The sequence below is a fragment of the Anolis sagrei genome, chromosome 3 (assembly GCF_037176765.1).
Source record: "Anolis sagrei isolate rAnoSag1 chromosome 3, rAnoSag1.mat, whole genome shotgun sequence".
Lineage (NCBI taxonomy): Eukaryota > Metazoa > Chordata > Lepidosauria > Squamata > Dactyloidae > Anolis > Anolis sagrei.
Genome location: NC_090023.1, coordinates 10,408,636 through 10,421,358, shown reverse-complemented (window position 1 = coordinate 10,421,358; position 12,723 = coordinate 10,408,636). Strand labels below are relative to the sequence as shown.

Genomic DNA, 12,723 nt, shown 5'->3' with positions numbered 1-12,723 from the left:
AACTTAATTTCAGTCCAGTCAGCGAGAGAAGCAGCCATTACAGAAGAACCAAAGGCTTGAACACACTTTACCTATTTCACATTCACACTCATGTTTTCCTCAGACATATAATTGAGGTGGCGGAGGCGAATCTACCAATTACATTGGTAATTAACATCGTTAATGCAGTTGGTCACTTGATAATATTACTGAGGAGGGATAAGAGAGTCTTTCCCCCTTTGTCACAGCCATTTATCCTTGTTAAAGTAGTGTCCAGCTGAACGTTAATTCTTTACACTGATCAATTCCTCTGTTTACTGTGTTCCACAGAAAAGAATAGGAAAGGGTTATGGGAGAGGCAGTGGGCGGGGTCATGCAAATTCCACACCAATGGAGAGAGTAAGAAACACTGGGATGTCTGTGGTGGAGGAAACATGTAAAATCTCAGATGAAATTGTCTCCATATGAAAGCTTTCACTTGGATGGTGGACAGTATGGTGTTTGTGGAGGACATTGGCAGGGCTCTTGGACATGTTTACAACACTCTCAATGTCATTGGAGGGAGGGCCATTGGTGTCTCTTGAGTAGTGGGAGCTATAGTAGTGGAGGCAGGAGTTTGTCTGTGTAAGTGGGCACCCCAGTCACATACACACATACAGGTTTTCACTTTTATTATGATGTGTATTTATTAAGATTTAATGTATACAATGACCCTTAGGCTGTGTTTATAAGGGGAAGTTGATCATAAGATCAAGCTAGAGCAGTGTTTCTCAACCTGGTGGTCGGGACCCCTGGGGGTGCCGTGAGAGGGTGTCAGAGGGGCCGCCAAAGACCATCAGAAAACACAGTATTTTCTGTTGGTCATGGGGGTTCTATGTGGGAAGTTTGGCCCAATTTGATCATTGGTGGGGTTCAGGATGCTCTTTGATTGTAGGTGAACTATAAATCCCAGCCACTACAACTCCAAAATGCCAAGATCTATTTTCCGCAAACTCCATCTGTGTTCATATTTGGGCATATGGAATTTTTGTGCCAAGTTTGGTCCAGATCCGTCATTGTTTGTGTCCACAGTGCTCTCTGGATGTAGGTGAACTACCACTCCCAAACTCAAGGTCAATGCCCACCCACCAAACCCTTCCAGTATTTTCTGTTGGTCATGGGAGTTCTGTGTGCCAAGTTCGGTTCAACTCCATCCTTGGTGGAGTTCAGAATCCTCTTTGCTTGTAGGTGAACTTTAAATCCCAGGAATTACAACTCCAAAATGACCCCCCGAACCCACCAGTATTCAAATTTGGATCTAGTGGGTATTTGTGCCAAATTTGGTCCAGTGAATGAAGATACATCCTGCATATCAGATATTTATATTACAATTCATAACAGTAGCAAAATTACAGTTATGAAGTAGCAATAAAAGTAATGTTATGGTTTGGGGTCACCACCACATGAGGAACTATATTAAGGGGTCACGGCATTACGAAGGTTGAGAAACAGTGACCTAGAGATTCATAGAGAGAAAATATTAACAGAATATGTAAATAATCAACTCAACAAAAGGTGAAACCTGCATGTTTCGAGAACTGACTATATTCCAAAATAAAATTTTAAAAATCCCCAATCCCTAACACAATTAAAACTTGTGCGCCAGCAGCGCCCGTACCTTGGGAAGTCTGACTTGGCTACAGTGGTCCACGCTCTGGTTACATCCCATATAGACTACTGCAACGCACTCTATGTGGGGTTGCCTTTGAAGACGGCCCGGAAGCTTCAAATGGTCCAGCGTGCGGCAGCCAGGCTGCTAACAGGAGCTGGGCTCAGGGAGCACACAACTCCTCTGCTGCGCCAGCTCCACTGACTGCCAGTCTGCTACCGGGCTCAATTCAAAGTGCTGGCTTTAGCCTATAAAGCCCTAAACGGTTCTGACTCAGTCTATCTTTCTGAACTCATCTCTTCCTACGAACCCCCCAGGAACCAAAGATCATCTGGGGAGGCCCTGCTCTCGATCCCGCCTGCTTCACAGGCATGTCTGGCGGGGACGAGAGACAGGGCCTTCTCTGTGGTGGCTCCCCGGCTGTGGAACTCCCTCCCCAGGGATATTAAATCAGCCCCCTCCCTCCTGACTTTCCGAAAAAACAGTAAAAACTTGTCTCTTTGCGCAAGCATTCGGAACCCCGGAGTAAACAGACAAACTAGAGTTGGAAATTGACCCAGGAACGGAGAAGACAATGTAAATGGATCAAGATTTGAACAGAGGACATAGTTTCTTTTTAAATTGTTATTATGCACTGTCGTTTATGTTTAATTGCACTGAATGTTTTTGGTTTATCAATGTATGTATTTTGTTTCGGCATCGAATTGTGCCGACTGTGTATACCGCCCTGAGTCGCCTTCGGGCTGAAATGGACGGGATAGAAATAATGTAAATAAATAAATAAATAACACTTTGCCTCTTGGATAAGAGGCAGTCAACCCGTACTTACAGGTCAGTGTTTGCAGATGTATGCTTTTGAATTGATATGAATTCCTAATACTAAAAATATTACCTTTCCTGCTATTTCCTTGGTTATTTAGCATCACAAACTACTACCCTGCCGTGTTTGTGCCACGGTAATATAAAGACAAAGGGCCTCCCAGTGGAAACCCATTAACTTTGGGCCTTTACTAAATATCCTCCAGCAATTCCACATCATCTCTGTGCTGGTGGGTGGCATTTTAATAACTTAGGCCTCATGAGATTCTGTTTAGAGTCTAATATCTCTTATTTTTATTGCTCGCTATTAATAGCTCATTTTCCAAACCTCCTTCAGACTCACCTAAAAAAAGGATCGCATTAAAAACTAAGTCTCAAGTGGCATAAAATAATAATAGTTGCCATAAAATAGTATAAATTAATCTTTAAGAAGTTGGTGCTACACTAGCAATCTATATATATAAAAATGCTCTGTGCATAATGAGTACCTTAAAAACAAAGGAACCAATGAAAGAAATCACACCAGATTTGGCAACAAAACGTCTCACTACACAAGGAGTGACCATCACTCAAAAAATTATGATTTCGTCATTTGGGAGTTGTACTTGCTGGGATTTATAGTTCACCTATAATCAAAGAGCATTCTGAACCAAACTTGGCACACAGGCCTCCCATGACCAACAGAAAATACTAGCAGCGTTTGGTGGGCATTGACCTTGAGTTTGGGAGTTGTAGTTCACCTACATCCAGACAGCACTGTGGACTCAAACAATGATGGATCTGGACCAAACTTGGCACAAATATTCCATATGCCCAAATATGAACACAGATGGAGTTTGGGGGAAATAGACCTTGGCATTTGGGAAATAGACCTTGGCTACACAAGGAGTGACCATCACTCAAAAAATGATTTCGTCATTTGGGAGTTGTACTTGCTGGGATTTATAGTTCACCTATAATCAAAGAGCATTCTGAACCAAACTTGGCACACAGGCCTCCCATGACCAACAGAAAATATTAGTAGTGTTTGGTGGGCATTGACCTTGAGTTTGGGAGTTGTAGTTCACCTACATCCAGAGAGCACTGTGGACTCAAACAATGATGGATCTGGACCAAATTTGGCACAAATATTCCATATGCCCAAATATGAACACAGATGGAGTTTGGGGGAAATAGACCTTGGCATTTGGGAAATAGACCTTGGCAACACAAGGAGTGACCATCACTCAAAAAATTATTTCATCATTTGGGAGTTGTAGTTGCTGGGATTTATAGTTCACCTATAATCAAAGAGCATTCTGAACCAAACTTGGCACACAGGCCTCCCATGACCAACAGAAAATACTAGCAGTGTTTGGTGGGCACTGACCTTGAGTTTGGGAGTTGTAGTTCACCTACATCCAGAGAGCACTGTGGACTCAAACAATGATGGATCTGGAACAAACTTGGCACAAATATTCCATATGCCCAAATATGAACACAGATGGAGTTTGGGGGAAATAGACCTTGGCATTTGGGAGTTGTAGTTACTGGGATTTATAGTTCACCTACAATCAAAGGCCATTCTGAATGAACCCCACAAATGACAGAACTGGGGCAAACTTCCCACACAGATCCCCCATGACCAACAGAAAATACTTAAGGCCATCCAGTCCAACTCTCTTTACCAGGGCAAGAAAACATAATCAAAGCCCTCCTGACAGAGAGCCATCCAGCCATAGATATAGATAGATAGATATAATTCACATACACCCAGATATAGTACCATAGATTTGAAAGGGACCCCTAAAGAAGGACAATTATATGTTGCATGTTCCAGAGTAGACAAACCAGACAATCTCTACATCAGCACTGTCAAAGAAACATCAAAAAATACTGTTTACGCACAAGCATAAAGACGTTACATATATTGGAAACCAGCACTTTCTAATTACTTTATTTTCCATATCACCAGACTGGGCCACAGCAACGCGTGGCAGGGGACCGCTAGTAGCTTATAATATTGTCCTCAATGGTTGCTAAAGAACTACACAGTGTTTTTCAACCTTTCTAATGCTGCGATACTTTAATTCAATTCCTCATGTTGTGACCCTCAACCATAAAATTATTTTTGTTGCTACTTCACAACTGTAATTTTGCAACTGTTATGAATCATAATGTAAATATCTAATATGCAGGATCTATTTTCACTGGACCAAATTTGGCTCAAATATCGCAATGATTTTGGGAGTTGTAGTTGCTGGGATTTATAGTTGACCTTCAATCAAAGAGCATTCTGAACCCCACCGATGATGGAATTAAACCAAATTTGGCACACAGAACTCCCATGACCAACAGAAAATACTGGAAGGGTGTGGTGGGCATTGACCTTGAGTTTGGGAGTTGTAGTTCACCTACATCCAGATGGCACTCTGGACTCAAACAATGAAGGCCCTCTCTCTCATCCCCATCAACCATGCTTGTGACGGTGGTGAGAACAAGAGGAGGGTCTCCCCGGAAGATCTTAAAGTTTGCACCGGTTCATAGAGGGAGATGTGATCATGAAGATAGGTGGGACCCGAACCATTTAGGGCTTTATATGTCATAATCTCCATCTTGAATTTGGCTCGGCAACTTATTGGCAGCCAGTGAAGCTGTTTTAAAAGGGGCGTTTTATGCTCCTTATAGTTTGCTCCAGTAAGGAGCCTGGCTGCTGCCCGTTGTACCAACTGGAGCTTCCGGGCCATCTTCAAGGGCAGCCCCACGTGGAGCGCATTGCAATAGTCCAATCTGGATGTAGCCAAGGCATGGACCACACTGGCCAAGTCAGACTTCACGAGGTATGGTCGCAGTTGGCGCACAAGTTTGAGTTGTGCAAAGGCCCTCCCAGCCACCGCCGACACCTGAGCCTCAAGTGACAGCGTTGAGTCCAGAAGGACCCCCAAGCTGGCCTACCCCCCTAACATCTCTGGCCTACCCTCTGTTCAGATATCAGTCAGCATGCCAATGCCTTAAATCAAGAAACAGCTTCTTAAGATCAACAGAGATACTCGTAGGAACACCTCAGCAAGTGAGAGTCCAAAAGTGGCAGCCTAAAATGCAGAACTTCAATCAATGGCTGAGACCTGAAGAGAAGCATCCTCCTGGGCACACAGAATACTGGTGACTTGGAAGGTGCTAAGAAGCTTCCACTCTGACACCACGAGATGCAGAGCTAACCTTAAGAAATGGGCTACAAAGTTGAATCCACGACATGTGAGTGCAGAGGAGAACAAACTACGGATCACCTATTACAATGCAGTCTGAACCCTGTCATATGCACAATGGAGGACCTTCTCACAGTGACACCAGAAGCAGTCCAGGTGGCCAGCTTCCGGTCAAAGGAAACTTCATATAATGCCAAGTTTTTAACCTTATTTGTGTTTTAAATACATTTTAATTGTACCTTCAATTCACTTCTGACATGATAAATAAATAAATCCATATACCAAGGTGCTTGTCTATAAAGCTATTGTCCTCCCAACCCTACTATATGCCTGCGAGACGTGGACTGTCTACAGACGTCACATGCAACTCCTGGAACGATTCCATCAGCGCTGCCTCCGGAAAATCCTGCAAATCTCCTGGGAAGACAAGCGGACAAACGTCAGTGTGCTGGAAGAAGCAAAGACCACCAGCATTGAAGCGATGGTCCTCCAACATCAACTCCGCTGGGCCGGCCACATTGTCCAGATGCCTGACCACCGTCTCCCAAAGCAGTTGCTCTACTCTGAACTTAAGAACGGAAAACGGAATGTTGGTGGACAGGAAAAGAGATTTAAAGATGGGCTCAAAGCCAACCTTAAAAACTCTGGCATAGACACTGAGAACTGGGAATCCCTAGCCCTTGACCACTCCAGTTGTAGGTCAGCTGTGACCAGCAGTGCTGCAGAATTCGAGGAGGCACGAGTGGAGGGTGAAAGAGAGAAACGTGCCAGGAGGAAGGCGCGTCAAGCCAACCCTGACCGGGACCGCATTCCACCTGGAAACCAATGCCCACACTGCGGAAGAAGATGCAGAGCAAGAATAGAGCTCCACAACCACATGCAGACCCACAAGGAAACCCATAATGGAAGACCATCTTACTCGTCCAATGAGGGATCGCCTAAGTAAGTAAGTACAATGCCCCACTAAAAGTGTAGCCAAGGGTCAAAAGGTGCACTAGTCCCCCTCTTGGGAGTTTCCGTTTTGGACTATGCCACCCAAAATCCCCCAGTAAGCATACTGGAAGCATCTGAAACAAAACCCATGCAATTTCCCATGCTCTGTGCCAGCCCACGCACCCCTGCAAACCTCATGCATTAGTTGATTGTGTTCAGTTGCAAATATAATCAGCAAGCATTTTCTCCTATGTATCTTGTCACAGCAGAACACCTTGTGAGATAAAAGAGGACCCGACGGAATAAACATTTACATGCAAATATGTGATAAAATTATCAAAGCGGCTTTTTTGAAGGATGAAAAGGCAAGAGAGAGAGAGAGTGCTTTGGAATGGCACTTTAGAGCAAAGAGGCAATTGATTGTGCTGATTGTGCTTTCCCCAGCCCACTCAAGCAGCTTTGCTATTAAGAAAACATACGCGCACATATATTCTCCGAGTTCTTTTCCACATATTTATATGCAATAGGCTGTGAGAGTATCCCTGCTGTGCTAGCTGGGGGAGAGCACATTATGCTCTGGCAAGTACAAAATGGGATTATCATCATTTATTAGGTCCAATGTGTACGTTGGCTTGGGCATCGTGCCCCAAACCATGCTCCTTCTAATTGAATCCCGAAAGGCACCAGATTCTGTCTTATCTGGGAAGCTAAGCAGGTTCAGCGTTGGTTAGTACTTGAGTGGGAGGCACCAATGAACCCCAGTGAATGGCATAGGCTGTATTTCAGAGGAAGGAAAATGCATAAGAATGTGGTTGAGATACAACTTTCATAATCATGTATCATTGCCCCAAAACTCCACGGGTAGGTTGACCATGATGGGTATGAGTGCAAAGTTTGGTCCAGATCTGCAAGGTTCACAGGGCTCTCTGGATGTGGGTGAATGACAACTCTCAACATCCTGGATCAATCTCCCCCCACCCAAACCCCACCAGTAGTTAAAGTTGGCAATGATGAGTATGTGTAGTTTGGCTCACTGAATGTGGTAGACATCCTATAACATACATACATAGATACATAGATAGATGGACCGGGTTGTGGCACAGCTGGTTGGGAGTCAGTGGCATTAAAATTACTCCTGACCAAGAGGTCATGAGTTCGAAGCCATCCCGGGTCGGAGTGAGCTTCCGGCCATTTGTCTAGCTTGCTGTTGACCTTTGCAGCCTGAAAAACAGTTGCATCTGTCAAGAAGGAAATTTAGGTACCACTTATGCGGGGAGGCTAATTTAACTAATTGAAATTTCTCTCTGAGTGATACGACAATCATCCAGAATCAATCTGTCAACCTTTTGCTTTTGAAACTCAAAGGTTGCTGTCACAGGACATCCAACTCTTTGTTTGTCACGTAAGTCAGATGTTCCCACCTCAACATCTTTAAACTTACTCCTTTGGGGTGACACCTTCTGCTGTCAAGAATTCAATGACCTCACCTTGCTTAAGTCACATTGACTGACTGTCTGCGCAGGTTTCCATACTTTGCACTTTAACAACACAACCGTTCAATGTTAAGGCTTCCCACCAAAATGGAACTGCAGAGGAGAGTCTACTGAACAAGCCAGTACCTGCAGCATACCAGTACTTCCATCTTTTGAGGAGTTATGAAGGTGGAGGCATTACTTTTCATTCAACCCTCATACCATTACTATTATTGTATTGTCGAAGGCTTTCATGGCTGGAATCACTCAGTTCTTGTGGGTTTTTTCGGGCTATATGGCCATGTTCTAGAGGCATTTCTCCTGACGTTTCGCCTGCATCTATGGCAAGCATCCTCAGAGGTGAGGTCTGCTGGAACTGGGGAAAAAGGGGGGTTTATATATCTGTGGAATGACCAGGGTGAGACAAAGGGCTTTTGTAAGTTGGGCTAGGTGTGAATCTTTCAACTGACCACAGTCAGCCCATTGTATGCTAATCAAGGTGGTCAGTTGAAAGATTCACACCTAGCCCAACTTACAAAAGCCTTTTGTCTCACCCTGGTCATTCCACAGATATATAAACCCTTTTTCCCAGTTCCAGCAGACCTCACCTCTGAGGATGCTTGCCATAGATGCAGGCGAAACATCAGGAGAAATGCCTCTAGAACATGGCCATATAGCCCGAAAAAACCCACAAGAACTGAGATTACTATTATTATTTAACGCTAATTCACTTACACTTCCAAATTTCCTATATAACATCTAGATTCTTTTTTAGTAAATTTCACTTTTGATATATTTTTCCCCAATAGCCCAAATGCATTTTATCTCAAAAGCTACAAGAAAGGGGGTAAAATTAAAAAAAGAAATGTGAAAAGTCAACCACGTAAGAATCACTCTTGTAAAATTGTTGAACTTTACTGCCAGTAACTGTCTATCTGAGAGCAATAGTTATGGCACAAAATACCCATTATGGAGACTGTAAATCAAATATTTGGTATTGGTTTGATTTTGAAATCTGTTCTTTTCAAATCCATGAATAATCAAATCTGCAAAATCTAGAACCACAAACATGGTTGGTCCACTGTAAGATTATAATTGTGTAATGTGAAAGAGCCAGTAGCCAAACAATTGCACCATACTGGCTCTTGGAAACCTCTTTGCACCTGCCCAAATCTCTATTTTCAGACTTCTTTGGGAGATGAGAAAAGCCATGGGAAACCCCTTTAGCCTTATGAGCTAAATATAACTCATAAATATGTCTTAAGTATGCAAGAATGGGCAGATACGGTCCTTAAATGCAAATGCATGACGATTCGCCACAGATGTTTCAGGACCTTGACTCTCCTATTGTGGGAGTTCGTCCAAGTTTGCAATGACATTTTAAGTAAATCCTTTTTTTAAAAAAAAAAAAACCAAGCATAATGTGTTGTTTCCAGGGGCACATTTGGGGGGGGGGGGGAGGGATGGCGTGGGCTGGATTTTTAATCCTGCCAATATTAAAAATTGTTTTTAAAAGCTCCCCTTCTTCCACAGGAAGCTTCCTCTCCAAAACCGATTCGTAAGCCAAATCACAGCCCACAGTCCTGGCTGGGAAGAGTTGCCAGACATAGATTTTAGAAATAAAAATGCTTTAGTATTAGTATTAGGAAGTTTCTGATGTTGGTCATGTCTGATGGTGAGTGCTGTATTTGTTATACAAACCGCCTTATTATGGGAAAGAAGACTTGGGCTGGATCTACATGGCACTTTGGCAGGAAAAACGAAATGCAAAGATACAAAATGGGGGATGCCTGGCTCGAGAGCAGTATGTGTGAAAAAGATCTTAGATGAAGGGCTAGAAGGCAGGATCATCAAGTTTGCAGACGACACCAAATTGGGAGGGAGAGCCAATACTCCAGAGGATAGGAGCAGGATTCAAAACGATCTTGACAGATTAGAGAGATGAATGGCGAAAACTAACAAAATGAAGTTCAACAGTGACAAATGCAAGATACTCCACTTTGGCATGAAAAACGAAATGCAAAGATACAAAATGGGGGACAATGCCTGGCTCGAGAGCAGTACGTGTGAAAAAGATCTTGGAGTCCTCGTGGACAAGAAGTTAAACATGAGCCAACAATGTGATGTGGCGGCAAAAAAAGCCAATGGGATTTTGGCCTGCATCAAGAGGAGCCTAGTGTCTAGATCTAGGGAAGTCATGCTCCCCATGCTCTATTTTGCTCTGGTTAGACCACACCTGGAATATTGTGTCCAGTTCTGGGCACCACAATTCAAGAGAGATATTGACAAACTGGAATGTGTCCAGAGGAGGGTGACTAAAATGATCAAGGGTCTGGAGAACAAACCCTATGAGGAGCAGCTTAAGGAGCTGGGCATGTTTAGCCTGAAGAAGAGAAGGCTGAGAGGAGATATGATAGCCATGTATAAATATGTGAGAGGAAGCCACAGGGAGGAGGGAGCAAGCTTGTTTTCTGCTTCCTTGGAGACTAGGACGCAAGGGAACAATGGCTTCAAACTACAAGAGAGGAGATTCCATCTGAACACGAGGAAGAACTTCCTGACTGTGACAGCCATTCAGCAGTGGAACTCTCTGCCCCGGAGTGTGGTGGAGGATCCTTCTTTGGAAGCTTTTAAACAGAGGCTGGATGGCCATCTGTCAGGGGTGATTTGAATGCAACATTCCTGCTTCTTGGCAGAATGGGGTTGGACTGGATGGCCCATGAGGTCTCTTCCAACTGTTTAATTCTATGATTCTATGATTTGCTGGGGTTAAGGACACAGGTAGTAAAGGTAAAGGTTTCCCGTGACATCAAGTCTAGTCGTGTCCGACTCTGGAGGGTGGTGCTCATCTCCATTTCAAAACCGAAGAGCTGGCATTGTCCGTAGACACCTCCAGGGTCATGTGGCCAGCATGACAGTATAGAGCACTGTTACCTTCCTGCAGAAGTGGTACCTATCAGAGAGTTCCGCTGCTGAACGGCTCTCACAGTCATGAGGAAGAACTTCCTGAGTGTGAGAGCCGTTCAGCAGTGGAACTCTCTGCCCTGGAGTGTGGTGGAAGCTTTTAAACAGAGGCTGGATGGCCATCTGTCAGGGGTGCTTTGAGTGCAATATTCCTGCTTCTTGGCAGGGGGTTGGACTGGATGGCCCATGAGGTCTCTTCCAACTCTATGATTCTATTGATCTACTCACATTTGCATGTTTTCAAACTGCTAGGCTGGCAGAAGCTATGCCTAACAGCGGGAGTTCATCCCGCTCCCAGGATTCAAACTGCCAACTTTTCAGTCAGGAAGTTTAGCAACTCAGCGGTTTAACCCGCTGCGCCATCAAAGGGCACCGAGGACACAGAACTTCCTGTGAAAAAACACATATTTAAAAATTGCTGTTTTTATTGTGTTCCCCGTGATTGCCCCCCCCCCCCAGCTCTGGAACTCACTCCCCAGGGAGATTGGGCAGGCACCCTCCCTGGCAGCCTTTAGAAAAAGTTTAAAAACTTGGCTTTTCCAGTGTGCTTTTGGGGATTGAATAATCAATTTCCATGCCATGTCCTGTGCCAGCACAAATTTGTCTCTCCGCTGCTCGAATCCAGCCACGGGGGTGCTGTCGCTCCATCCTCTATGGCGAAGAGCCATCAGGACTTTCTTTTGGTTGCAGGACATTTTCTAATCTTTTTCTCTATGGTGTCATAAAATACCTCCCCCGCTTGTTTTAACTTCTCTACTTACAGCTGCTTAGATCAACAGTAAGCTGGGCTGACAGTAGGCAGCTCACGCCAACCCAGGGCTTCAACCTGGCAACCTTTCGGTTGAAATATCTTATCATTGCTGGTGATTTACCAGCTGTGCTAAAGTTGTCTTATACCTCTTGTACAGAAAGTCATGTAGGAGGACCTAACACATATGGATCCACTGTGGCACGATAGGTTAAACCCTTGTGCTGTTGAATTGCTGACCTGAAGGTTGGCTGAACTGCTGACCTACACGTCAGCAGTTTAATCTGCGAGATGGAATGAGCGCCCATTTGTTAGCTCCAGTTCCTGCTAACCTAGCAGTTTGTAAACATGTAATGTGTGAGTAGATAAATAGGTACTGCTTCGGTGGTGTGCAGAAGTGTTTGTTATAAAGTGTTTATTATAATGTGTTAATATCTGTATTTGTGTTTTACATTGGTTGCCTATGGCCTAGCTGTGAGGGATAGGTTGCCATGGAGACAAGGCTGAAGAGGAGGTGGGCGGAGCTTAAAGAGAAAAAGGTTTGAAAGTGACAGTTAAGTTTCAGTCAGGAGGAAGAGACCCTGAGAAGAGGAGCAGAGTCAGATAGGACTCTGGGAAAGTAGCAGAGTCAGATAAGGACTCTGAGGAGTGAAGCAGTGTAAAGTCAGTTTTTAGTGTGTTCGTGAATATTTCTTCAACAAGGGAGCTGAAGGGAAAACCTCGTTAGATTACTTTGAGTAGAAAGAATCTAACAGAGGCGTTTTTAGGATCGCCAGTAGTGGAAGACTGGAGATCAGTGGTTTGATCCAGTATAGGACAAACAGTGAGAATATTCACAACAGGGAACACTGAAATAATAAAGCGCTTCACTAAAAGAAAGAGTTTATAAGTTGTAACATCAATAGCCTGAATGTATCTCAACCAAGCCATATTGTAACCATCAAGCATATGCCAAGCTCAACATCTTTATATTGC

General features: G+C 44.0%; 1 protein-coding gene across 1 annotated transcript in view; it reads left to right on the top strand.

The window, feature by feature from the left end:
• NARS2 (asparaginyl-tRNA synthetase 2, mitochondrial) overlaps positions 1–12,723 on the top strand; it is a 79,797-nt gene that overhangs the window by 53,041 nt on the left and 14,033 nt on the right. The gene's annotated exons all lie outside the window — the stretch shown is intronic.